The sequence below is a fragment of the Leopardus geoffroyi genome, chromosome A3 (genome assembly GCF_018350155.1).
Source record: "Leopardus geoffroyi isolate Oge1 chromosome A3, O.geoffroyi_Oge1_pat1.0, whole genome shotgun sequence".
Classification (NCBI taxonomy): domain Eukaryota; kingdom Metazoa; phylum Chordata; class Mammalia; order Carnivora; family Felidae; genus Leopardus; species Leopardus geoffroyi.
In genome coordinates, this window is record NC_059336.1 from 92,245,858 (window position 1) to 92,273,811 (window position 27,954).

Here is a 27,954-nt window from a genome sequence, read left to right on the forward strand (position 1 = left end):
AAAAATATTACTTAACTCAAGCAGCAAGATTTAATTCTCTTTATGTTCCCCTCTACCCCCATCCCACATTTTTAGGGAAAAATCTCCACATGTACTAAGGATTATGTTAACTTAAATTACATCATTAATTTGAATGATAATTCCATTATTTTCAATCTGTTTTAGTCTTTTCATGTATTTAGCACTGAGATGGCAAAAATCTCTTAATAGGAACAAAATCAAGACTTCAACTGCAGCTTATATACAGATTCTTTCTGATGTGAAGCGAACACAATTTTAGCTTGGCATTTTTGAATTTTTTTTTTTTTTTGGTGGTTGTTTATCTTCACCATAATAAGAGAATGATTTAGCTCATTATCAGTGTATATGTTCACAAAATATTGCTTCTGTAAGAATATTTACTTTTAACTAGATTTTGTTATCCTTCATTTTGAAGTTCACATTCCAAATAATATAGTAATATTATGCAAAGTGGCTTTTGTTGCTTCAAAATTTGGAATTTGCATCTCCACATAAAAAATTTCCTGAATATAACATTTGTATTCAGGAAAAGTCTTTAACTGATGCCTTTTTTTTTTCTTTGGCAAGTAGAGGTTAATAAAACTATTTATACTTTTAATAAACTCAGGAGGATAAAATCAGTACTATTATGCTCACTATAGCAGCAGGGTATAAAATATTAAACATTTCAAACATGTAGAATTAATATAACTTTGGAACTAAAATAATTCAGAGGCTATTTTAAGATTTAGTGCCTAAGAGGAAACAACCCAAGTGTCTATGAGCTGTTAAATGGGATAAATTAAACATGGCATCTTCATACAAAGGAGTATTGCCCAGCTTTAATAAAGAATGAAATTCTCATATATGCCACAACATGAATGAAACTTGAAGACATTGTGCTATGTGAAATAAGCCACACACAAAAGGACAAATATTGCATGATTCCACTTAGTTGAAGCACCTAGAATATGAAAACTTATTGAGGTAGAAAGATTAGACATTCCCAGGGGCTGGGAGAAGAGAAAGTGAGGAATTATTGTTTAATGGTTTCTATTTGGAATGGTGAAAGAGTTTTGGGTGTGCATGCCGGTAACAGTTGTACAACACTGTGGGTGTAATTAGTGCCACTGAATTGTACACTCATCAATGGGTGAGATGGTTTATTTTATGTCATGTATATTTTACCACATACACAAACAAAAGGAGATTTTAGATAGTTGCGAGCAAACTGCTTTCATATTCAAAATAACCACTAGAGGTAGGAGACATACTGTCTCGATGCAAATTTAGTGACTGTATAAATGTAATAGATACAGCCATTGCTGAACTAATCTAAGATGGAGTTGTAACTGATCTGAACAAAATCCTGAATTTATATACTGTAGATCCTTAGGCCATTATGATAGGAGTGAAATAACTTTTATCAAACAAATACTGGGGAAATTGTTATGATCTAAGTACTATCACCTTTCACATTACATATATTTTAAATAAAGTACTCACTAGTATTTTTGGAGCATTGTAAAATTTCAGCAGTTTACAGAAGAAAATGTATTATTGTACTCGACATTTTTAGGTATATAATCTTTTATTTTTTTATTTAGTTAAAACTATTCGTCTTTCCTGGTTTCTTTCCTCTATCCTATACCCACAAAATCTTTTCCATCTGATGAATAGATATTGAATTATATTTTATTTTTAATATTTTATGATTTTGTTTTTGCAATTAGTTTTGTTGGTATGTTATGTAAGTTATATATTGCATTTATTTTTCCCCTTTCAAGTAACTATCCTAGAAACATTTATTGTATGATTGTACATTTCACCACTAATACAAAATATCTTCTTTCCATATTATAGGCTGTTATGGTGTGAGATCTACTTTTGAACTTTTTTTTTAATGTTTATTTTTTTTTTTTTGAGAGAGAAAAAAAGAGAGAGAGAGAGAACACACACACGCAAGCGGGGAAGGAACAGAGAAAGGGAGACAGAGGATCCCAAGTAGGCTTTGCTTTGACAGTGGAAAGCCCAATGTGGGGCTCAAACCCAGGAACTATAAGATCATGACCAGAGGTGAAGTCTGACACTCAACCAACTGAGCCGCATAGGCACCCCTACTTCTGATCTTTTTATTCAGTGTCACTGTTCGAAAAAATTTCAGGACAACGTTATAAATGTATAAATTACTGAAAATTGAGAACATATGCTTTACTATCTGGTGTGCAAGTACATTTAATTACCTTTATTTCAAAATATTTTTTATGATTCTAAGCATTATTTTCCAGCTTTGTGTCATTTTGTCAACCTTGTCTCCCACCATCTTCCAAGAATTATTAAGATTTTAATTACAATTGTGTTTACATATGTATTACATGGGAAAATCCACTTTTTTTTTCAGCTTCAATTTTTGTTATTTGCTTGCATGGCTCTAAAGATCATGCTAAACCACACTGCTACTTGTTGATTGTTTGGTTTTACCTATCATCTGTTCATTTCCCATTGGACAGGAAAAGACTGATTCCACCTCACCACCTCCACCCCTCCTTCCCATTCCATTCTCCTAATGGAGTTATAATTTGATAATACTAAAAATTGTTATTTGTATTCTTAGAAGTATGTAAATACTACTCATAGTTGAGCTTTGGTGGGTGATTTATTCCCACACCATATTTTTAAAAATTAAAATTTGCTTGATTTTCTGTGTTCTTACCAATTAATTCAAATTCAAACCCTTCGAAAGTAGGGTTTAGGTGTGCTATGTGTTTTATGTTCCTGAAGCAATCTCTCCTGAGCCCTCTGACCTGCTCCCATCTGGCTCCCCCTCTGCTGGAGCATATCTGTAACACTGGGGGCAATCTTCTTAATCCTAGAGAATCTGGTTGCATTTCCCCTGTGCTAGATTTTTTTTTTTCTAGTACGGTTTTCTTTTTGCTAGTTGTTCCCTTATGTTGATGCAGTAAATTACACATTAGCTTCCTGAGGAAAAGAAATACATACATACATACATACATATATATATGGGCAGGAACTTTTTTAAAACCTTGAACACATGACAATGGCACTTGATTGATAGGTTGGCTTCATAGACTTGGTTGGGTAGAGACTTTGGGGTTTTATATAATATTCCTTCAGATTTTTAAAGCTGCTTTTCTATTGTCTTACAACTTCAAGTGTTTCTTTTAGGTCGGTAGCTAGTGTGATAACTGATTCTTTTAAATAATACATTTTAGTTTTCATCCTGAAAACTGGCATTTCTATTTCCTCTATTGTTTTAAAATTTAATAAATACCTTCAATGGTGTAGGTAAATTGCCATATATTGTGCTGGGAACATTTATGATTCTTTATATTTAAAATATACTGTATTTCATTTCCAGGAAAATTTTATAAATTTATTTCATATTTTCTCTTTTCTCTAATAACTTTTTCTAGAACTTATCTTATTTGAATGTTGAACTTCCTGGACTAATCTTCTAACTTTTAAGGCTTTTTTCACTTAAACACTTTTTAGAGGTATAATTGACATGTAAAGACTATATATTTAATGCATTTAACTTGCTGAGTTTGGAGATCCATGAACTGTTACCACCATGAAGGCCATAAAAATATCCATCACCTTTTATCTTTCTTGGCCATCTTGTTCTATTTTATTCTTTCTAGTAAATTCCCTCCAGCTTTTGTTTGAATTTCTGTCAGATGAATTTCCAGGAGCTTATTTTTCTTGTCTGAATATTCCTTTCTTGTAATATCTTTTTCTTTTTTTATAGTGAGATGTAATTGATATATATTAGTTTCAGGTCACCACAAAAAGTCTAGTTAACATCCATCACTACACAATTTTTTTCTTTTGATGGGAACTCTTAAGATCAATTCTCTCAACAACTTTCAAATATATAATCTGTATTATTAACTATAATCACCATGCTGTATATTATACAATGTCTTATTCTTCTTTCATAGTTGTTATGTCTTCTCTTATTTTGAGACTACTAATAATAGTGTAGGGAGCTTTTTGAATATTTTCTTAATCCTATGGAGTTATTTTCTCCCTCTTTCTTTCCTCTTCTTTGATTGTTCTTTCATGTGAGATACTCTTCTCAGGCTCTGCTCATTCCTGTTGTCTGCTTATATTTAAGAGAACTAAGCTCTAGCCTGTGAAAGACACCTTTCAGCTGTAAGCTTCACATGGAATGATCTAGATAGGCTGTTTAGTAGGAGAGCCTCTGATTCAGTATTTTTAGGTCTTTCTCCTAAGACTAGTCATATTTTGCAAAGAAGAATTCTCTAACCCAGTCTAAGCAGTGAAAGTCTAGTTGTCTGTACTATGTGAGCCAAATGGGCAAAAATTTCTAGGGGATTTTGCATCTAGTAATGATTGTTCATTGAATTCATTGATGTGCTGGAGTTGGCTGATACTGGCACATGATAACCAAATATTACAAGTTTAGGAATTTTGCAAGCCAGTGTTCAACACCACCATTTTTAAGAATTAAGTTACATAAGCATACAATTAAATTATATAAAAAACAACAGTAATAAAAGGTAAAACCCCCCACTGCCTGAACAGTGTGGAGGTTCATCAAAAAATTAAAAATAGAATTACCCTACAACCCAGCAATAGCACTACTAGGAATTTATCCAAAGGATACAGAAGTGCTGATTCATTGGGGCACATATACCCCAATGTTTGTAGCAGCGCTATAAACAATAGCCTAATTATGGAAAGAGTCCAAATTACTATCAACTGATAAATGGATAAAGAAGATGTGGTTTATATATACAATGGAATACTACTTGGCAATGAGAAAGAATGAAATCTTGCCATTTGCAACAACGTGGATGGAATTGGAGGGTATTACATTAAGTGAAATAAGTCAGTCAGAAAAAGACAGATATCATATGTTTTCACTCATATGTGGAATTTGAGAAACTTAACAGAAGACCATGGGGGAAGGGAAGGGGAAAAAATAGTTTCAAACAGAGAGGGAGGCAAACCATAAGAGACTCTTAAATACAGAGAACAAACTGAAGATGATGGGGGATTGGGGAGAAGGGAAAATGGGTGATGGGCATTGATGAGGGCACTTGTTGGGATGAGGACTGGGTGTTGTATGTAAGCGATGAATCATGGGAATCTACTCCCAAAGCCAAGAGCACACTGTATACATTGTATGTTAGCTAACTTGACAATAAATTATATTTAAAAAATAATTAAAAAATAAAAAACAAAATGCCTCCCTACTTCTTAATTATTTTACCTATTTTATTATTATTTTTTAAAAATTTTTTTTTCAACGTTTATTTATTTTTGGGACAGAGAGAGACAGAGCATGAACGGGGGAGGGGCAGAGAGAGAGGGAGACACAGAATCGGAAACAGGCTCCAGGCTCTGAGCCATCAGCCCAGAGCCCGACGCGGGGCTCGAACTCACGGACCGCGAGATCGTGACCTGGCTGAAGTCGGACGCTTAACCGACTGCACCACCCAGGTGCCCCAAATTTATTTATAGATTTTTCTATTCTCTATGCTCTTGACATTGTTACTGTTGTGTCTACAACTACATAATGTGTTCCTGTGTATCTTTTCCCATCCCATGTTCAGTATTGTCATGTGGGTAGCTTTAAATCAGCCATGGAAAGAGTATTTACAACACAGAAATCAGCAAACTCTATAAATTACGGCTTGCTTTATTGTTTTTTTTTTGTACAGACTTAATAAAGTGAAGCAGAAAATGTTAATAAGCCACACCAAACTGGAAATTTAGGGGCACCTAAATTTAGGGGCCATTAGGGGGGCTCAGTTAAGTGTCTGACTTTGGCACAGGTCATGATCTCACAGTTTGTGAGTTCAAGCCCTGTGTCAGGCTCTGTGCTGACAGCTCAGAGCCTGGAACCTGCTTCGGATTCTGTGTCTCCCTCTCTCTCTGCCTCTCCCCTACTTGTGCTCTGTCTCTTTCTGTCTTTCAAAAATAAATAAAATGTAAAAAAAAATAAAAATTAAAAAAAATAAACTGGAAATTTAGATTTGGAGCTGTTACACTGTAAATAGCACAGAAAGTGAATAAAAATTCTTGGAATACTTGAAAACTATTACCTAATTCAGCAAAAAGTCACTTATGGCATTGATGAATGAAGTACTTTTGGTTATCTTCATAATATTACTTTGTCTTATTCCTTAAGTAAACGAAAATAACCAATATTCATGTTGGAACTATTCTTATCCATCAATTGCTACCATAAATTGACTGTGGATAAATGAGTTTGGCAAAAAAAGAAAGACTTCCGTCAGAATCAATTAGCTTTATGGAATTTATAGTATATATAGCAAATGTATTGTTATTTATATATTTGATTGTGACTTAAAAAAATCATGTTTAAATACCAATTTTAGGTTCACGAAAAATTGAGAGGAAGGTACAGAGATTCCCCTTATACCACCTACTCTCACAAATGCAGAGCCTCCCCCATTACCACATTACTCACCCAAATGGTACATTTCTTCCCAAGGATGAACCTAAACTGACACATCATAATCACCCAAAGTCCATCACTTACCTTAGGTTTCACTCTCAAGGTTTTGCATTTTATGGGTTTGCACAAATTCATAATGACATATTGATCATTATAATATCCCACAGAGTATTTTCATTGCCCTAAAAATCCTCTGTGATCTGCCTATTTATTTCCCCACTCCTTCCTCCCAGACAACCACTGATAGTTTTACTGTGTCAACAGTTTTCCCTTGTCCAGGATGTCATATATTCATAATAATACAGTATGTAGCCTTTTCAGATGGGCTTCTTTCACTTAGTAATGTGCATTGAAGTTTCCTCCATGTCTGTTCATGGCTTGATAGCTCATTTCTTTTTACTGGTAAGTAATATTTCATTGTCTGGATATACTGCTGTTTATTTATGCATTCAGCTGCTGAAGGACATCTTGGTTGCTTCCAAATTTTGGCAATTATGAATCAAACTTTTACAAACATCCTTATGAAGGTTGTTTTTGGTAAATATAAGTTTTCGACTCTTTTGGGTAAACACCAGAGGGCACAATTGCCAGGTGGTATGTTTTGTTTTGTAAAAAGTTGCCAAACTGTCTTCCAAAGTGGTTATTCCATTCTTCATCCTCACTGGCAATGAATGAGAGTTCCTGTTGCTCCACATCCTCACTTATTATGATATTTAAGCTATGTACTATACATCCATCATATCAGTAACAAATTTATGTTTTTTACAGAGCCAGTTGTGAACATGTGCAAATCACCACTGACTTAATCCTCTGTTTTTTATACTATTCTCCTTCCAAATTGTTTCTGTTGTCCATCGGTTCAAAAACCATCTCTTTAGCCATGTGCAGTAAATAAGTCTTTTTTCTCTTTCCAGAGAATGGATGTAGCAGCCTTCATGCAGTTCAGAGTGGGAGATATTAAATGGCAGTATGAAATTTAACCCCTTCTCTTTATTTTTAGCTAATTTTAATTTTTGGATTTCTCTACTCCCATTTTAGAATTTACTCATCTAGAGTTAGATTATGTATCACTTTTTTCATCTGCTTTCCAACTTACAAAATTTTGTCACTGTTACCTTCTGTTTTGCTCTCCCCTCCTTTGAATATGGTTAGTTTAAAGCAATTTTCTGTCCTAATATTTCAGCTGGATTTTAGGAGGTAGTGAAATTAGATGCTTGTGTTCAATGCAGCATCCTAGCCAGAAGTTCATCATACATTGTTTATGTGTTATTGACTTGTGAGTCCATCTTTATTATATATTAAGCCAATTTATACGGACTAGTTTCTAAACTTTCTGCACCATTACAACAGTTTACTTATTTTGGCTTTGTAATATGTCTTAATATGTGAAAAAAAGGAAGGTCTTCTATTTTTCAAATTGACTCAGCTCCTCATAAAAACTAGAAATAGTTTTTTAAAAATTTCCCTTAAAATTTGCTGTGATTTTAATTGGAGCTCATTTATTTATAAACAAAGACAATTAATGTGTTTACATTGTTTAAGGGTACCTTCATGAACTTGGTATACATGTCCATTTTCTTCAGGTCTTTAAAAATGTTATTAGAGCTTTGCAGACATATAATACTCACGTGGATGATTCAAGATACTATGTATTTTTGGTTACTGATATAAACAGAATCTTACTTTCTATAATATTTTATAATTTGGCTATTATCAGGTTAGAACACAAATGAGTTTTTTTATGACCTCATACCTTGCCTTCTGCTGCCTATTGTTTTTCTTGGATTCTCTTATGTGAATGACATATATACATTGCATCAATTTAAAACTTCAAAGATATTTTCTACTTTTAGCATATTTAAGAATTTGTCATCAATTTTCAATCAGATATATTTACATTTTTAGATATTTCTATTTTAATTGATTCTGCTTTCCCCTCTTGTGCTTCTAATTTTGTACCACCACATACTTAACTGAAGTTTATTTTTATGCAACTTTTATGTGTGCTTTTAAAAATCATTTCAAGAATGGTTCATGGATTGTAATTATCACATTTTTTAGCTTTCTTATTATTGTTATTTGGCTCAGTATACTATTGGTGGTTCATAAATTTTTCACTCAGAATTCCATAAGCTTGCTCTTTTGTCTTTTGACTTTTATTTTACATAAGAACAATTTATGACCAAGTTGCTTTTTAGTTCTTCGTAAGTAATTGAGTTTTAAAAAAAGTATCACAAACTATTTCATAACACAAGTAATATGAGAGCACACACACAGAGAATTGCCTAGTGAACAATCTAATATACAACTTAGCTTAAAAAAAGAGATATTCTTGGGGCGCCTGGGTGGCGCAGTCGGTTGGGCGTCCGACTTCAGCCAGGTCACGATCTCGTGGCCCGTGAGTTCGAGCCCCGCGTCGGGCTCTGGGCTGATGGCTCAGAGCCTGGAGCCTGTTTCCGATTCTGTGTCTCCCTCTCTCTCTGCCCCTCCCCCGTTCATGCTCTGTCTCTCTCTGTCCCAAAAATAAATAAAACGTTGAAAAAAAAAAAAAAAGATATTCTTAAAATGTTGACTCCTTGTGTATTTTCCCTCTTTTATGATTCTCTGCCTTCATACTCCCAGATTAAGAGGTAACCACTAACCTTTATTTTACATTTGATTGTTTCTGTTTTGGATTTTAGTTTTATTAATTACGTATGTATTGTGGAATGGTTGCAAGCCCTTGCCCCCCTCAGTTGGCACATGACTTCCTGAATCCGCATCCTTAGATAATCCCCTTCTATACTGACTCTGGTCTTAGCCTTGTGAATTGTTTCTGCCAATGGCCACACAAGTCTGCTGGATGATAAAGGGCACATGGTCTAACTGCTCCCATCACTCAAATTCATAAAGATATTTCCTTTAGTTCCCTCCCATGTTTTAGAACTACGATTTTTACATTTAAGGATTTAACTAATCTAGAGCTACTTTTTTTTTTAAGTGTTGTAAGGTGGAGCTAGAATGTCATATTTTTTTCTATAAGGATAACCTTTCACATTGGAACATCACATGTTATATACTCTACCTTTACCCTAATGAGCTATCGTGACATTTCTTTTGTGTACGGTCTGCCTGTATTTTCTTTATTCTTTTCACTATTCTATTTAGGTAACTCTATGCCTATTATTATTATTGGTCTCTGGTAAGGCAAATCCCCTCATCTTGATCTCCTTGGTTGTTACTTTCCAAAATCAGAAAGCAAAATTCTAATAAAAATCTTAATAGGGGTTTCATTATGAATGTGTTGACTACATAGATTAATTGTGACTAATCCTTAAACTTCTGAGTCACTAAACATGAATATGACACCTCTTTCTGTTTGCTTAGGTCTCCATTAATATTCATCAGTAAAGTTTCTTCATGAAAGTCGTATATTTATTGTTATCTATTACAGGTACTTATATATTTGCAAGTACTTTTATTAATATTTTAAGTGCTATATTTAAAAACTACATCAGATAGCAATCTGTTGCTTATGTATAGAAATGCTACTAAGTTTTATATTTGATTTCATATCCACAATCTTGTTAAACTTGCTTGTTACCTCTAAGAATTTGTACCTTTTTGGTTGCTCTTTATATATGATAATGTTCCCTGTAAATAAGGACAGTTCGATTTCTTTTTCATATTTCTTAGGACTTTTATTTCTTTTTATTTTGACCCTGTGCTGGACAACACTTCTAATACAATGTTGAAAACAAGCGATGAGAGCAGACATTCTATTTTTTCCTGATTTTAAAGGGAATGTTTTTATTATTTCGTCATTAGGTATGCTGTTTGCTATAGTTTTTCTTTAAGATACACATTATCAGGTTATCAAATATTCTATTCTACTTAATAAGGATTTTTTAAAAAAATAACATATGTCTTACTTTTTATTAAAAAAACGTTGCACCTGTGGAGATGATAATGTACGCTTCTTTTAATTTAATATGCTTATGTGATAAATTGCAATATTAGATTTTATAACATTAAACCACTCTTGAATTTCTGGTATAAACATAAATTGGTCATGAACTATTTTTTTTATACATTGCTAGGTTTGGTTTTGTAATACTTTATTTGGGATTTTACATCTATGTTAATGATTGAGATTATCCTAAGCATTTCTTTTCTTATTCTTGTCTTATCTGGTGTTAATATCAAGGTTATTCTGGCCTCATAAAATAAATTGGAGAGGGAGAGGCATGTTTTATGTTTTCCACTCTCTTAACAGAAATTCTGTTTGTTTGTTTGTTTGTAAGATTGGAATGATTTATTCTTTGAATATTTGGTTATAATTCATGTCCTAAAGTTACTGGGTTTATTATTTGTAGAATGGGTATTGAATTTCATTTACTGGTTAGATTTTTTAATGATTGTAGGGCTATTTAAAACTTCTATTTCTCTTTGAGAAAGTATGGTAATTATTTTTTTAGGGAAATGTACATTTTCTCTAATTTTCCGAAATTTAGCATAATGTTTTTCTTTATATTCTCTTTAACCTTTTTTTTTTAAATTAATGTTTTTTTATTTCTCAGAGAGAGAGAAAGAGAGAGACAGAGTGTGAGCAGGGGAGGGGCAGAGAGAGAGGGAGACACAGAATCCAAGCAGGCTCCAGGCTCCAAGCTGTCAGCACAGAGCCCGATGCGGGGCTTGAACCCATGAGCCATGAGACCATGACCTGAGCAAAATTTGGACACCCAACTGATTGAGCCACCTAGGCGCCCCTATTCTCTTTAACCTTCTTAACTGTGATTTACCAATGTTTATTCCCTTTACATTTCTAATACTGTTTATTTGTGCCTTCTCCCTTTCTTTTACTGGCTTGTTTTGCCAATTACGCTAATCTTTTCAAAAATGCATTTTGCCACTGTTAATTCTCTCTACTTTTCTTCTTATTTTATTCTTTTCTGCTGTTTTACTTTATTGGATTTATTTGTTCCTTTCTAACTTCTAATATCAGTGATTAGCTCATTAATTTTTAGACTTTTATTTTTGATATAAACATTGAAGCATATAAATTCTCCTCTAAGTACTGCTTTAGCTGAAATAAACAAATTATTGTTCAACTCTAAGCATTTCTACTTTCTTTCACCATTTATTTCTTAACCAATGAATTATTAAGAAGTTTGTTAATAAATTTGAGTGTGCTTGTTTTTGTATGTGTATTTATTTCCATATGTATGTTTTCTTTTGAACTTATTTTCTGTTTTTAATTTTTTAAAACTGTTGATTTACTTTGAGAAAGAGAGAGCACAGAGGAGGTGCAGAGAGAGAGAGAAAGAGAAAGAATCCCAGGAAGGCTTTGCACCATCAGTGTAGAGACATCGGGCTTGATCTCCTGAACCATGAGATCATGACCTGAGCCGAAATCAAGAGTCTGACGCTTAACACCCAGGAGCCCCTTGTTTATAAATTTTAAATTAAGATTACAGAATAGATATCTATGATGACACTAATTACTTTTAAATTGTTCATTCTTTTATGGCATCATACATAGTTTTCCCTGCATTCTACATATAGTTGAAAAGAATCTGTATTTTCTAAATTCTGGTTCTTCTTTCTAAATATGGTCATTAGGTCAACTAGTAATTATGAATTCCAAGCCTAGTATAGTTTTATGGATGTTTTGCCCAGTGTACTATTTTTTATGAGAGGATTGTTGAAATTTCTTAGCATATAATGATGGCTAATCAAATTTTCCTTGCAGTTGTGTTAATATTGTTTCATATATTTTGAAGCTGCACTATTAGGTACATACTTTCTTAGGAGGCTACCTACCATACAGCCAGTATAGCCTTGTGAGTCGTGAGATCCAATAGAATGTCATTTACCTTTGATCGTTACTGATGAGGAAGAATGTAGGAAGATTTCAAAATAGACTGAAACAGCACATAGCAAACTTGAATCCGAACAAGTAGCACAGCTGACTGAAAGAGAGTCAGAGGTGCTGCTCTGATATGAAAATTAACGTGTAACTCAAATCCCAAAATGTGGGCTGGGCGCTTACTGCCGGGTGTTTGTTCTGCAGTCACTGCTACAGAGAGAACTAGGGCTCAGTGTATTTTATCAGTATCATACATGAGAGTCTGGTTGGCTACTCAGCAGGTATTTCAGGTAATTAAAACACTTCTTCAAGCTGAAAAGGCAAAAACAAAAATGTCTGAAAAGTGATTCCAGTCTGAGGTGAGATAATTGTTTCCTTGGAGAATTAGCATCTTTTTTCCCAGAGAAGTTTTGGAATTATTTATAATTGTTTTCTAATATTTTTGCCTATGGTCAGAAAACCATTTTTTAAAACGTAGTTTAAGAGAATTAGATTGGGGGCATCTGGGTGGTTCAGTCAGTTGAGCAACAGACTTCAGCTTAGGTCATGATCTTGTGGTTTGTGAGTTCGAGCCCTGCATTAGGCTCTGTGCTGGCAGCTCAGAGACTGGAGCTTGCTGCCGATTCTGTGTCTTCCTCTGTCTCTGCCCGTCCCCCTGCTTGCAGTCTGCCTCTCTCTCTCTCTCTCTCAAAAATAAACATTAAAAAATTAAAAAAAAATAATTAGATCCATTAGACTAATAGATTAAGCTTCTAATTACAGTTGCCAACTAACTGTTTGATTAGGTAATTGATTTATATGTCTGATTTTAAAATATTTTAAGCTCTTTTCCATACATTGTTAGAATCCTTGAGATGTTAAGAGTCGTCATAATAAAAATGTAATTCATTATCTTTGTAAAATGTATGTATGTATTCAGTAAAGTTTGTCACATAGATAGTTGAATTAATCAAAGAAGAAACTAAAATTAAATTTATGAACACAGATTAAGATTTAAAGTGTTTAAGGGCGCCTGGGTGGCTCAGCCAGTTGAGTGTCCCACTTTGGCTTGGGTCATGATCTCACGGTTCATGAGTTCGAGTCCCACATCAGAGCTGGAGCCTGCTTTGGATTCTGTGTCTCCCTCTCTCTCTGTTCCTCCCTCACTTGCACTCTGTCTCTCTCTCTCTCTCTCTCAAAAATAAATAAAGATTAAAACAAATTTAAAAGAAAGATTTAAAGTGTTTAAACTAACTTTGTGAGGGGCGCCTGGGTGGCGCAGTCGGTTAGGCGTCTGACTTCAGCTCAGGTCACGATCTCGCGGTCAGTGAGTTCGAGCCCAGCGTCGGGCTCTGGGCTGATGGCTCAGAGCCTGGAGCCTGTTTCCGATTCTGTGTCTCCTTCTCTCTCTGCCCCTCCCCCGTTCATGCTCTGTCTCTCTCTGTCCCAAAAAAAATAAATAAACGTTGGAAAAAAAAAATAAACTAACTTTGTGAATTGGAACAAATATTAGATAACGTTCTCTAGTCTTCCCTACAGGCCAGTTTTCCTCTCATTCCAGACCAGAGGCAAACCTGTACTTCTAAACTTTCTAGTGGCGGGTGGGGTCATGTGATTATTCCTGGCCAATGGATGTCATTTCCAGACCAAGGCTTCTAATGTCACGTGAGGCACTCTAGTGCTCCCCACTTTGCTGCTTCATACCCAAAAGCTTCTTGCTGAGGTGGTGGCATCAAAAATGGAGACTCGGGGTACCAGGGTGGCTCACTCACTTAGGCCTCTGACTCTTGATTTCAGCTCAGGTTATGGTCTCACGGTCCACTAACAGCACAGAGTCTGCTTAGGATTCTGTCTCTCCTTTTGTGCCCCTTCCCTGCTCACACTCTCTCTTTCAAAATAAATAAATAAACTTAGAAAAAGTATAGATTCTATAGCCGGGTTCTAAGAATGACTACGTGGTATAGAAGCCCTTTGATGATTTGATTTATGATGTGAGGAAGAAATGATCCTTTATTTAAGCCAGTGAGATACTCTTTTTCTTTGTTATTGCAGTGTAATTTATCCCATCTTGACTGATAAAGCTATTGGTCTTGGGGGAGGGCAGGGCCTGAGAGATGTGGCTTTTCCTCAGTTAGCAGACAGGTGGCAAGAAAACTTATATTACGTTTGGAAAAGTTAGTAAGATTATTCTGTGGCAAAACATTTTCTAAAACTTTCAACTGTAGCAGTTTGAGAGGCAAATTGTGTGCTTATTACCTTTGTATCTGTAGAGGAAGAGATGTAAAACAGTAGCAGGTGCTGGTCAGTATCGGCAATATTTGGTAAGAAAGATATTTACAAGAAGGATATGACACAGTAGGGAACGGATGCTTTCACAAGAAAAGATGAGATGGAACAAAGATATTCTAGAAAGTTGCAAACTTTCAATATTGTAGAATGCCAACTGACTGTATATTCTACTAAACAGTAAGAACTAGAATAGATGAGGTCTTGGTGTTAGAAAGACTGATTAAAATTCAGACTTGGGATAAAGAAAAAATTAAGATTATCTCTATGTGAAGAGTTTTGAGTGGCTGGTGGATCTCTCAGACCCTTTTGGGGATCTGCAAAGTAAAAAACTATTCTCATAATAAAATGAAGACATTATTTTCCTTTTTCACTCTCATTGCCTCACAGGTGTACCAGGTACAGAAAGTACATTGACATGATTTCAGATTCCACAGTGCAACCACCCTTTAAGACATTATCAGTTGTTAAGTATCAAAGGATAGCCACAGTTATCTAAAAAGACTACTAAAATACTTTATTTCCCAACTACCCATATGTGTGAAGCTGAGTTTTCTTTGCATTCCTTAAGACCAAAACAACACAAGGAAACAGATACTGAAACAGATATGAGAATCTAAGTGGACTATGGCAGATTTTTACTCTTCTCCAATATCCAAGCTCCTCTTCTAGATAGCAGAATAAATTACATTTTTCAGACTGCTTTTCAACATTTATGGACAGTGAGATATAAGAAAAAATAGTGTGCAACTTTTGTGAGTTGTCTTTAAATGGGAAGGTTACTCCTATCCCTTTTATTTTCCCTATTACCTAGAATATTGATGTGATAGTTGGAACTCCTGCAACTACTGTGTGCCATACCTTAGAGACTGTTGGCCTTGAAGTATTTACTTGAGAGAATAAAATCTTGTGCATTTTACCAATGTTCATTTGATTTTTCTCTAGCATGCAGCTACAACCAATCTTGTCTAAAATAATAACTTCCACAGAAACGTTACTTACATATTCTTGTTTATAAAACATTTTTATAATAAACAAATTTAAATACACATTTACACATTACTAGGCTTTCTAGGAAATACTCCAAATTATTATAAAACATTTAAAATTAGTCCTTGCTACTACTTAATCTGGGACAGGATTCAGAGGGTAGTCCTTGTGAAGAATAGTCCAATTTCAAATCAATTGCTTAGCTTCTTTCTATTTTTCTTCTTGGGGCTTAAATGTGAAACAATGCTGTTTTCTCTGTCCACAGTCTCTTAATATGCATGGAATGATTTGTCTATGCTGTAGTCTCATGAGCCGCTTGATGTGATTCTGTTTTATAGGCTTTGAAAATAACTTACCATATATTTCAGATAGTTCTTAAGATACTTCAAAATAAAGTTCATGCCTGTAGTATAAATCATTTACATATTAAGTCTGCTCATTTCTAACATATCTTTCAAATCAGATGACAATCCATTTACCAATTTTTACTTGATGTGACAATAGGCAAACAGGCAAAAACAAACTTTAGATTGTGTAGATACAAAGTTGGAAAGAACATCAACATGTTAATATTAGTTACGTTTGAGAAGTTGATTTATGAGTGTGTATGTGTATTTTAATTCATTCTGCAGTGAGTAATTATTACTTATGTAATAAAAGTATATTAAAAGCAAAAAAATTAAATTAGCAAATTCAATGACACTCAATTGTGAAGAAGGAATGCTTTCTTTTATCTATGTGCAGAAAATCCAATTAAAATAAAACTGTCATCTTCTACTTTACCAGCTAAAAAGCTCTAGAATCTGACAGTTTTTAAGATGCCTCTAGGAAAAAGTTCTCAATCAACCCCAACCTAAACTAAATCTAATTGGAACAGAGCCAAGCTGGGATTTGGGAATGAATTTGCTGGAAGTGTGCTACTCAATTCTCTGGATGATATTTTTGATGAAATATTATGTTCTTCCTCTTTCTGACAGGGCTGACAGGCAGAAACAGCAGTGGTTTACACGTGTAAGTTATTGTAATTTTAGAATATAATAGAATGTTGATGGTGGCAGGAAATTTAAACATTATCCACTTCATGAAAACTAAAACAAACACAAAGTCATGAGGGTCCAACACATATAAATCTTACAACAAATTGAGTAAACTACTATATTTTAAAAGTAGAAGCTAGGGGCGCCTGGGTGGCGCAGTCGGTTAAGCGTCCGACTTCAGCTCAGGTCACGATCTCGCGGTCCGTGAGTTCGAGCCCTGCGTCGGGCTCTGGGCTGATGGCTCAGAGCCTGGAGCCTGTTTCCGATTCTGTGTCTCCCTCTCTCTCTGCCCCTCCCCCGTTCATGCTCTGTCTCTCTCTGTCTCAAAAATAAATAAACGTTAAAAAAAATTAAAAAAAAAAGTAGAAGCTAGAAAAAGAAATATAAACAAATAGTGAAGTTTAGTTAATGGTATGCATGAAGAAGTGTTCAAGGGTCAACTGTACTGATGTCTGAGACCCACTTTGAAATGCATTTCGTAAATAATATGCACTGATACATGAGTAGCCATGTAGACATGTGATAAATCATATATAATGATAAATATAAAATCTAGGGGAGGGTATATGGGTGTTCACTGTACAGTTATATTAATATTTTTGTAAGTTTGAAAATTTTCATAATAAAATGCTGAAAAAAATAGAAAGTAGAATATAGACACCCTTAAATGTTTAATATATATTTGTTGACTAACAAGAGTCTGGAATGGAAATATACACCACAATATTTCTCACTTTGAAATACTTTGGATATGTACTCAATTTGTCCTTGATCTTGAGATGTAAATTTATATATTTAAACTTATTTTTAATATTTACTGAATTCTTGCTCTATACTTTATTTTGATTATTTAATTCGCAAAAGAATAAATAAGTACTCTGATTAGTATGTTTTTATAGGCAGACAATATGAGGCTTATGGAGACTAAGTAACTTACCTGAGGTCATATCACCAGTGAGCACAATTGAGAATTTAACTCAGGCAGCCTGGATTCAACTCTTCACGGTTAACCACAGCACTATAGTTCTTTTGCTACAGTACACATTAAATGTGTATTTGACTTTTGCCTTCATATCGACAAGGTCAAATATGGCATTTTCTCCTTTTGGCTGAACCTGCTGACAAGGCCAAAGACTTCAGTTTTACCCTTACCCAATGTCCCATTCTTTGTCTCATGAGTGAGTAGCTGAGATTAAAACTGATTTCCCCTGAAATCAGCTGGACAGAAAGATAAACATTTCCTATTCAGCTAACTGACTGAAACTTTCCCTGATTACAAAGCAATGCTAACTGTGAATCAGTCTACCTCTAATGTGTCTACTCCCCCTTATAAAAATCTAAGTCAAAACCAGATACTGTGATCTTTGGATCTAGGGTTCTCTATTGCCATAGGCTGAATAAAATCAATCTCCTACTTGTTTAGTATTTGTCTTTGATGGTGTCCAAATGGTTTTTCTCGATGAATATATGATATAGTGGAAAGAAGAGTAGTTGAGTTTGGTGATATAGTTAATAATCTCAATTCTGCCACTAACTGTGTATATGGCCTTGAGATCATGGCAAAACCAATAAGTGACATTCTTTAGAAAAAATCTAGACAATTATAGGTTGCTTGTTCAAAGTCTCAGATAATTCCATGAAACCTTTTAATATAAGGATTTCACTATACCTCCACATTCAGTGTTTATTTTGTTGTTTTTTTGCATGTGTGTCTGCTTTGCTAGGTTCATAAATAGCATCAGTAAATCCTGTTCAGAGAACTGTTAAAGAGAAAACACCTGATTTTGTTATTCAGGGGAGAAAACAGCTATTGTTTATTTTGTCTTTAAAATAAAGATATCTTTAGTAACTGTTACAGAATGGTTAATAGAATGTATAACATATAAATATACAATATAGGGGCACCTGAGTGGCTCAGTTGGTTAAGCATCTGACTTCAGCTCAGGTCATGATCTCATAGTTCATGAATTTGAACCCCACATCAGGCTCTCTGCCATCAGCGTAGAGCATGCTTTGGATCCTCTCTCTCCTTTTCTCTGCCCCTCCCCTGCACACTCTCTCTCTCTCCCTCTTTCTCTCTCAAAAGTAAATACAAATTTTAAAAAATTAAAAATAAAAATAAATATGCATAAATATAAATGCATTATCTTCAATGGTGGGCTCATAGAATGTTATAGCTAATGTTTTTGAAATTAACAACATTTCAGACATATCTTACCTTTGTTTTTATTTTTATTATTAAATATTAAATAAATAAAATGGAAAAGAGAATGGTAACTCATTTACTCATCACCCATTTACTTATAACCTTTTGTTATATTTACTTCATAATTTTAGGACAAAGGATGCTTCAGGAAGACTTTATTTAAACTCTTGTGTCTACTTCACACCCCACTCTTTTTCCTTAATCAGCAGAGGTAGAATCTCTCCTACCTTGGAGTAGAATATTCTGATCAGTGGTTTTATAATTTTACAATATTACAATCCTTCCCATCCATGGATTTATATATTTTCTACTTAAGTCAAGTTCTTTTTTTGTACTCTCTTTTACCTCCTTCTAACTTAAAAACTATATACTATGGTTCTACTATTTTAGAAGTTAATATGCACATTTTTACTTAAATAAATCCAAAGTTAATCAATACTTTCCTTTTACACACACAAAGAACAGATGAGGTTTTGTTCTCATTGCCTACCCCAAGTCCATGCTATTGGTGTCTAAGACTTTAGTTTCAACTTGTGTATTTACCTTCTTCAATTTAGTAAATATTATTTTTATGTTAATACTTGTTTAGGTTGTACAAAAATCACTTTGCTCACCTTTCCTGCCTCTGTCTCGTACTTGGTTGCCAAGTCCTGACTCCTTCTTATTAAAATACTCTTGTATTTCTTTCATCCTGAGGCTTTATTTAAAAATTACTTTGTAATTTTTCCTTCAAGTTCTTTCAAACTGCCTAGGTTGGTAGTGAATATTTTCTCAGCGCTTTAAAGGTATTATGCCATATTACTTTGTCCTCTGTTAATATTTAAGAGGAGTGTGGCTTCAGTCTAGTTATTCCTCATTTGTGGAAATCTGACTTTTTTTAATAATTGTTTTGCAGATGTTCTCTTTGATTTTTATATTCAGAAGTTTTGGTATGATACATCAGAGTGCTTTATGAGATGAGGTCTTGTGTCTTTCATCAATTACAGAAACTTCTGGCATTATTTTTTTAAATACTGCTTTTTTTTAAAAAACTCTAGGTTTTCTTCTGGAAATACTGTTGAGTATATGTTAAAGATTTGTTTTCAGTCTCTATATCACACTTCCCTTCATACTTCCAATGTCATTATTTCTTTGCACTGGATTCTGGTAATTTCTTCATATTTATTTTCCAGAACACTAGATTATACTAATTGTGTCTAATATATGGTTTAAACTATTCACTAAGCATTTATGATTAATGATGATGTTTTTCATTTCTGGAAGGTTATTTGTCTGTTTTTAAGTTTGTCTCTTCTTGTTTCATAGTGACCTATTTATGTGATATGTTTATGATGTTGAAGGAGAGCAGAATTTACCATTCCAAAATGTGTCTTTTTGGCATAAGGATTATTTAAAGCCTATTATTTAAAAACAAACAACCAAACAAAAAACAGCAGGCACTGGAGAACCTCTGAAAACCAAGCAAAAGTTTTCCTTTTGTAAGAGATATTTAGAAATCTCCATTTATAAGGGTGTCTCCTTCTCAGTACCAGGAAGAGGATGACCAAATCTCTAGAAAAGCATCAATGGAGAAGGCAAGGATTTAAATCTGTGTAACAACTGTACCCTTGTTTAGTGTGCTTTGCCTGATAACCTCCCACAACTGGTCCAGCACTACCCCCTCAACATCTTCTTTTGTCTTTAGCTGCATATGACATTTAAGGTGGTGGCTTGGGCCATGCTGGGGAGTTACTCAGTTTTTCTGGGTCTTTCCCACGTACACAGGAGGTAAACATGTTATTAAACTTCTGTTTGTTTTTCTCCTGTTGATCTGTCTTTCATTAAAGGTGGGTCTCTGTCAAGAACCTAGAAGGGTAGAGGAAAAATTATTGTTCCTCCCCCATGGTTTTTAATTAATTAAAATTTTTAGGGGGAACCTGGGTGGCTCAGTTGGGTAAGCATCCAACTTCTACTCAGGTCATGATCTCACGGTTTGTGGGTTCAAGCCCCGTGTCGGGCTCTGTGCTGACAGCTCAGAGCCTGGAGCCTGCTTCGGATTCTGTGTCTCCTTCTCTCTCTGCCCCTCCCCCACTTTCTTCTCTCTCTCAAAAATAAATAACCATTAAAAAAATGTTATATAAGCCTTTATAGAAAAAGTGTCTGAATCACTTTTCTGTCATGTTTTACAAAAATTCCCTTAGTTTTCTCTTCATCAGTTCATGGTATTTTATGCTGCACAATAATGTTGTTTTATATAATTATCTCATTACATTTGTTTGGTTTTGTATATATATTTAGAAAGACTGTTCTTATCTGAAATTGCATAACTGTTTAACTATGTTTGTAAAGCACTAACCTTCAATTAATTTAAAAATTTTCTTACTGTATTGCTTAATGGAAGAATAGAGTGTTAATTTTACAGTAGCTAGTTGTCCTATGCAATTTTTTAAATAATCTGACATTTTTCCTATTGGTTTGAATTTTATATTTTATCTTTAGCAAATGATAGATTATTTAACTCTAAAATGTTCTGTAATATTTTCTGCCAGTTTTCATAGCTTTATTATTCGTTAAGAAAATTTTAACTGTGTAACTCTTACTATTCTTAGTGTAAATTTCATGTAGGTATTTATTTTTCAAAATTGTCTTTTCAATTTTATGCCCAAATGACTTTTGACTCATTGTGTCAAGTTCCAAAAGATAATCCTTTTTTTTAAAAAAGGTTTTTAATGTTTAATTATTTTTTAGAAAGAGAGCAACAGAGCTAGCAGGGGAGGGGCAGAGAGAGAGGGAGACACAGAATCCGAAACAGGCTTCAGGCTCTGAGCTGTCAACACAGAGTCTGATGTGGGGCTAGAACTCACAAATTGCAAGATCGTGACCTGAGCCGAAGTTGGATTTTTAACGAACTGAGCCACCTGGGTGCCCTCAAAAGATAATTCTTCTGAAAATTTTGTTAGAAACAAATTTTCAATTGTTTGGAGAAAAATAGGCTTATAACAGTATATTGTAAAGTTTTCTTATCAAAGAGTGTAGTTTATCTCTCCATTTACTTAAATTCCTTTAGTAACATTTTGTTTTAATATTTTTTCTTCTTTCTTATTTTCTTACTTATAATTATATTTTTACCTGGGTTTAAAAGGGATCAATGTTCTCTTTACTGGGTTGGTTTTCCATTAAATTGCTAATCCAAAATAGAATTTGATAGGAGCCACCAATATGACTTGTTCTGAGAAATTCTCATTAAAATATGCCTGAAGTAACAGAAAAAGGCAAAATCTCATAGCAACATGGGGAACAAAGACCGACAGCCTGATGCCAGAACCTGGGAGGAATTGTCACTAATTATAAGGTAGATGGAAAGGTAATAAGGAAATACCTTTAAAGGTTCAGTATATGATATTCTCTGACTTTGAGTCAAGAAATAGACATATTCTGAAAAGAAGTAGGAGGCTTGATGGAATTGATGATATGAATATTAAAATCTTGCCCCGTGATCCTGAAACCACTCAAGTTTTAGGTGGTTACAGGGCTGTGGTTTCCCTTCCAACCCTCATCTTCTTTATGGTCTGTTCCTCTGCTCCACCTTCATTTAGAGGTTTACAGTATTAGAAAATAATGTGTCTGTGTGTGCATGCACACGTGCATGTGTGGGTGTACATGCACGTGTTTGTACACATTTTGGGGTTGTGATAAGGCCTGGCAATGGTACCACTTGGGGAGGTACTGTCCACATGAGTAAAGTGTAATTTATGTAGGTAGTGAGAAAGAACCATCCTGCTCTAGGGCATGATAGGAAAGTAATTTTTCCTATGCAAGTATTTTTTGCAATTGCTCTGTAATGGAGTTTGGGGAATAATAAAGTTAAGAGCTCTAATCCATCATTTAAAAAATGGAATAATTCAATGCACTGGAGTCTAAAAACTAAGCCTTTTATAAACATACCATGTTGATAAACTAGAAAAATCAGTAATTGGACATTTTCACACTGGATTATCTATGATATTATTGCATTTAGCAGCATAACATATTTTTCATTCCTAAATGTAATGCAAAAGAAGGCAGCAAGAAAGAGCAAATAGTCTAACGTATCCAAATAAATACAACCACTATTAACAGTCACCATAGTCAATCTTTTTATTTTTAATATTGTCTACTTAAAATGCATGTGAGCAAGTGCGTATTTAGAAAGGGAGGGAAATATTGCTATACCTGGGCTTTTGCCAGAAGAGAACAGGGCTGAAAAACCAAGAACTGTCCAGATGGAAGGGTGCTTTTAAAATATAGAGCTTCTCTCTCCCACTCTAGGTAAAAATACATAATCATAGACAATAATTTGGGGAGCCTGGGGCTTAATGCAATTAAGTCATAGGTGCCAGGACTTAATGAAGGTGTCATGGGCATATGGGTGGTTCCTGCATCAGCTGGTAAAATAGCATCTATCTCTCACTGGATACCACTTGGTTTTCCCTGACAAAGGAGACATAAGAACTGTAGGTGTGTCCACCCTCCCAGAAACAGCACAGGCACAGAACTCTGGAAGGCCATAGAGAAAACTGCCCTAGTGGTTGTAGACAGCATACGATGGACTCACTAGAGTTTAGCCTCGTTATTAGCAAAGCTTCTAGGACTGTTTATTGTAGGGGAAGTCTATATCTTCTTGTTTCCTTAGGCAAGCAATGGTAGAAAGAAAACTGACTCACTGGAGCATAAGAATTTTGAGCAATCTTTGTCATGTCAACTTTTGGTGCCTCATGTCTTTTGTCAACATCAGTCATTAGGTCTCTGCCTCTAGGTCTCTTTCCTTGGTGAAGAGGATGAAAAAAGTCCCACAGAGACACCTTCCCAAAGCAAATCATTTCTTGGAGATAGGCAGGGACAGGCTGCAAAAAAATCTTCAAAGGTCTTGGAGGGGGACCAATAGGTTTGGCAGCAGAGTTGACTTTGCAGAGGATGGGCAAATAGGTTCACATGACATCCTCTTGCTCCTAGGTTAATGTTGGCTCAAATCATCGGGACTTAGTCCCTCCTTGGTGTCTGGAGATTGGCTGACCTCTTGGCCAGGATTTGGGGAACCCTGTAGTTTCATCTCATTGGTTGATTTGCAGATGTAGCTGTACAAGTAGAGCTTTCAAAATTTAGACATTCCCTTGGCTCTTTCCTGAACAGATAGGATGCATTCCTGGAAGACAGCTTGGAGACAGGCAGATGCATAGCTTTGTGAGTCAGGGCGCTACAAAGACTCTGATCAAAAAGGCTATTGAGCCCTTTAGGTTCTGACTTTCCAGGCACCTCCTCCTGCCAAGAAGTTCAGGAGAGGTCAAAGACTGCTCAGACTCTGTGCCAGTTATTAAGATATTTTATATCAGCTTCCAAACCACTCCTTTATACTCATATTTGTGATGGTGGGACAGGTTTTCTGCAGCCCAATTTCTGCTTTTCCAGCTAACCTGTTAGACTCTGCCAAGAGGGGGCAGTATGGGGAGACTGGGAAGCCAAAAGAAGAGTCAGCTTCCTGGCCCTTCGAGATCATCTAGCAACACTGCTCCAGCCCTGCAGCAGTTCATCCCTGCAATACCAGATTCTGGTTTGTAATTCCTTTATCAACTTGCAGAACCAACTTCAGAGGTACCATCAGCCACCAAGAAGCATTCCTTTCTCAGAGATCTGGGTCCCAGATTCATAGGAGCTCATCTTCAAGCTGGTAAATTTTAATAATTCTAACCTCTTTCCTTTGTTCCGCCATTTCTAGGGATTCAAGCTGCATCTTATAGTTATGCTGAATTCTCATTGTTAAATAATTAAATGGCTTCTGCTTCCTGATTGGCCACTGACTGATACAGACCCTATGGCATGGTCAGGAAGCTCACATTCTTACCACTTAGGACAACATAGAGCAGAGTGTGGTATGCCATCTTTTCGTGGACTAAATAGTATCAGAGGGCTTGGCAAGCACCATAAGGAAGGATCATTTGGGATATAGCATGCTGAATGGGGTCAGGAGTCCTAGGAAGATCCCCAAGGCTGGAGGAAGGTGCTGCAGTGTCAATCAGTGAGACTCAATGAGGCCTCCAGCTCCTTGGCACGGTGGTGGCCCTTAGGCCATTACCATTGTGTTCAAGTGCCCACTGCTTTCAGAATATGACTGGGCAGACTTGTTCATGTGGGCAGAGGCAGGGCCACAGGTGGGTTGGGATATGGGCAGGAGGTTCCTGGGATTTAGGCCTGGTATTCCTCCTCCATCTGGCTCTAGTTCTTGAACTGTCAATGAGAGGACCAGCTGGGAAGCCAGAGATTAGAAAGTGAGGTTTAGCCCAGGGCTGGCAAGTGGTACTCCTGCCTAGCAGACCTAGGGTCAAGAGTATTCTAACTTCCACTCAAGTCTAGCCCTGGTGGAGCCAGAGGTTTTGGGCATGGTGCCTCCAGGCTGGACCTATCTCCACTGAGGCAGTGGGGGGAGTTAGGCTTCAACTGGTATCTGGACTGTTCCCCTGTTTTCATCTGTGCTGTCCCATCTAAACCCCTCAAACATTTTAAACCATTATTAATTCAATGGAGGTTGATTTTAGTGATCAAAAGTTTTAATTAATTAATTAGTTAATGAATTATTTTTTAAATCTTTTAGAAGGGAGCATGCGAGCTTGGGAGAAGGGCAGAGGGAGAGAGAAAGAATCCAAGCTCAGCCTGGAGCCCAGTGCGGGCTTAATCCCAAGATCCTGGGATCATGACCCAAGCCAAAATCAAGAGTTGGATGCTCAACTGACTGAGCCACCCAGGCACCCCAGAAGTTTTAATTTTAAATAGAATGTAGACTATATAAGATTTTAAATGGAATGAGTTTACACTAGCATTTAGGCTTTTGAGATACAGACTATGTTTTATTCACTGTTCTGTTTCCAATGCCTAAAATAGTGCCTGAATATTCCATGAAATAGCTGTTGGATTAGTTATCCTTGAATGTGTTCAATTTTAAAAGTCTTTTTCCTATTGCTTTTTCAACTGCTGAAAAATATTTATCTTTAATATTTATACAGAAGAAAACAAAACTTTGATATCACAATCCAAAGATAATAATTTTAATGCTCTTTCATATATATATTTATACATATATAAATAATTTATACATAAATGTGTCTAAAATGTATATTTAGTAACATATTTAATATAAATTGACTAGTGTTTACCTATGATTTTATAACATGATTTCCACTTAATGCATAATAATTTCCATTCAATGACGTTAACATTCTTTTGTAGTATTATTTTTAAAGGTTATATAGGATTTTAGAGTACTTAGATGCAATAACTTGTTAACTACGTAGGTATGTAGGACGTTCATGTATATTTTTAATATCATAACCAATTATTCCAAGAATACTTTTGAATCTAAATTTCTTAAACCTTCATGCATATTTCTTTTGGATAAGCTCCCAGAAAGGAAATTGCTGGGTAAATAGGTGTGGAATTTTTTAAAGCTATTGATATGCCTTATAAATTGTTCCCTGTGATTTCTGCACCATCTCACTCTCCTGTGAATAGCATATAAGAGTGCCTGGTTCCATGACTCTTGAATACTGGAGCTTAGAATTTGAAAGCACCATTGCCACTTTGTGAGGTGAAAGACGCTTTGCTTATTTTGTTTACATTTCTTTAAATCAGAAGTCTTTATACTTTCCATCCTGATGTCACTTCTTTATTTCTTCCTGCGGCTTTACCAAGATAAATCCTATTGATTACTTTCTTTATTCTTTGTTGCCTCTTGAGGCTTCATTCTTAATTTGCACCTTCTCTTTTATTCCTGGTTTATCTTCAACAAACAAAACCTACATTCTTGATCTTCCACAATCACATGTTTCGGTCATGCTTTGGATTTTGCCCCGAAAGAAGATTTTGCATGGTACCTCTATGTATAATATAAGTAAGTTTAGGATAATCAAAGGAAGTGAGCCAAAAATTACAGTAGGAAGAAGGATGAAACTATAAACGAGGTCAGTGTCAAGATGCAGCATAAAAATTCATGCATGTCTAATGAATAGGTGAATAATTTGATTTTAACTTTCTGGTGTACATGATGAAGAAGAAACTAGATAAATGACTATATTTGTAGGCATGTAAACAAATCAGTTATTCAGGACCTACACAAATATTCCTAAAATGAGACTTCTCTCTCCCCTCTTCACCAATACACACTGGGCCCTCATGAAGAAAACAACGTACAGTGTCATCAGTTCTTTATTCAAATATATCCTACAGGAGATATAATACGATTTTGGAAGCTATCACTTTTTTAAATTTATTTTTTAATCTTTATTTATTTTTGAGAGAGAGACAGAGTGTGAGCAGGGGAGGGGTAGGGAGAGAGGGAGACACAGAATCCGAAGCAGGCTCTAGGTCCTGAGCTGTCAGCACAGTACCCGATGCGGGGCTCAAACTCACAAACCGTGAGATCATGACCCGAGCTGAAGTCAGAAGCTCAACCGACTGAGCCACCCAGCCACCCCAGAGGCTATCACTTTTTAACCTCAAAGGTCAAGACTACAAGGGGAGCCTAGGTAGCTCAGTTGGTTAAGCTTCTGACTTCAGCTCAGGTCATGATCTCAAGGCTTGTGAGTTCGAGCCCCATGTCCGGCCCTGATCTGTGCTGACAGATCAGAGCCTGGAGCCTGCTTCAGATTCTGTGTCTCCCTCTCTCTCTGCTCCTCCCCCACTCACACTGTCTTTCTCTCTCTCTCTATCAAAAATAAACATTAAAAAAAAAAAGGTCAAGACTACAAGCAGTGCCTGACTCCAAACGCTGGGCTCTCTGTTGCTGGGCTTTTTTGAGCCAATTCTCTCTAGGCTGCTAACATTGCTCCAAAAATGTTCTATGGTCAAACCATTTACATTCAGCAAGGGACAACTGAACTAACTTATCTACATTGTTTCAGGGGTGTTCTAGCTTAGGTCAGAATTATGGAATAGTACATAGAGGGAATCAGTTATGAAATCACTTGTTGACTTGAATATTGATCAACCTCAATTAGGATTCCAATCCTTTTTATTCATTATTTATACCCTTTAAGTGTAGATCTTTGATAAAGTCTTAAATTTGCTCCTATCATTTTGATTTATTCAATAAATATTTTTAGAGTTCTTGTTTTGCTCTTTGCAATATGCC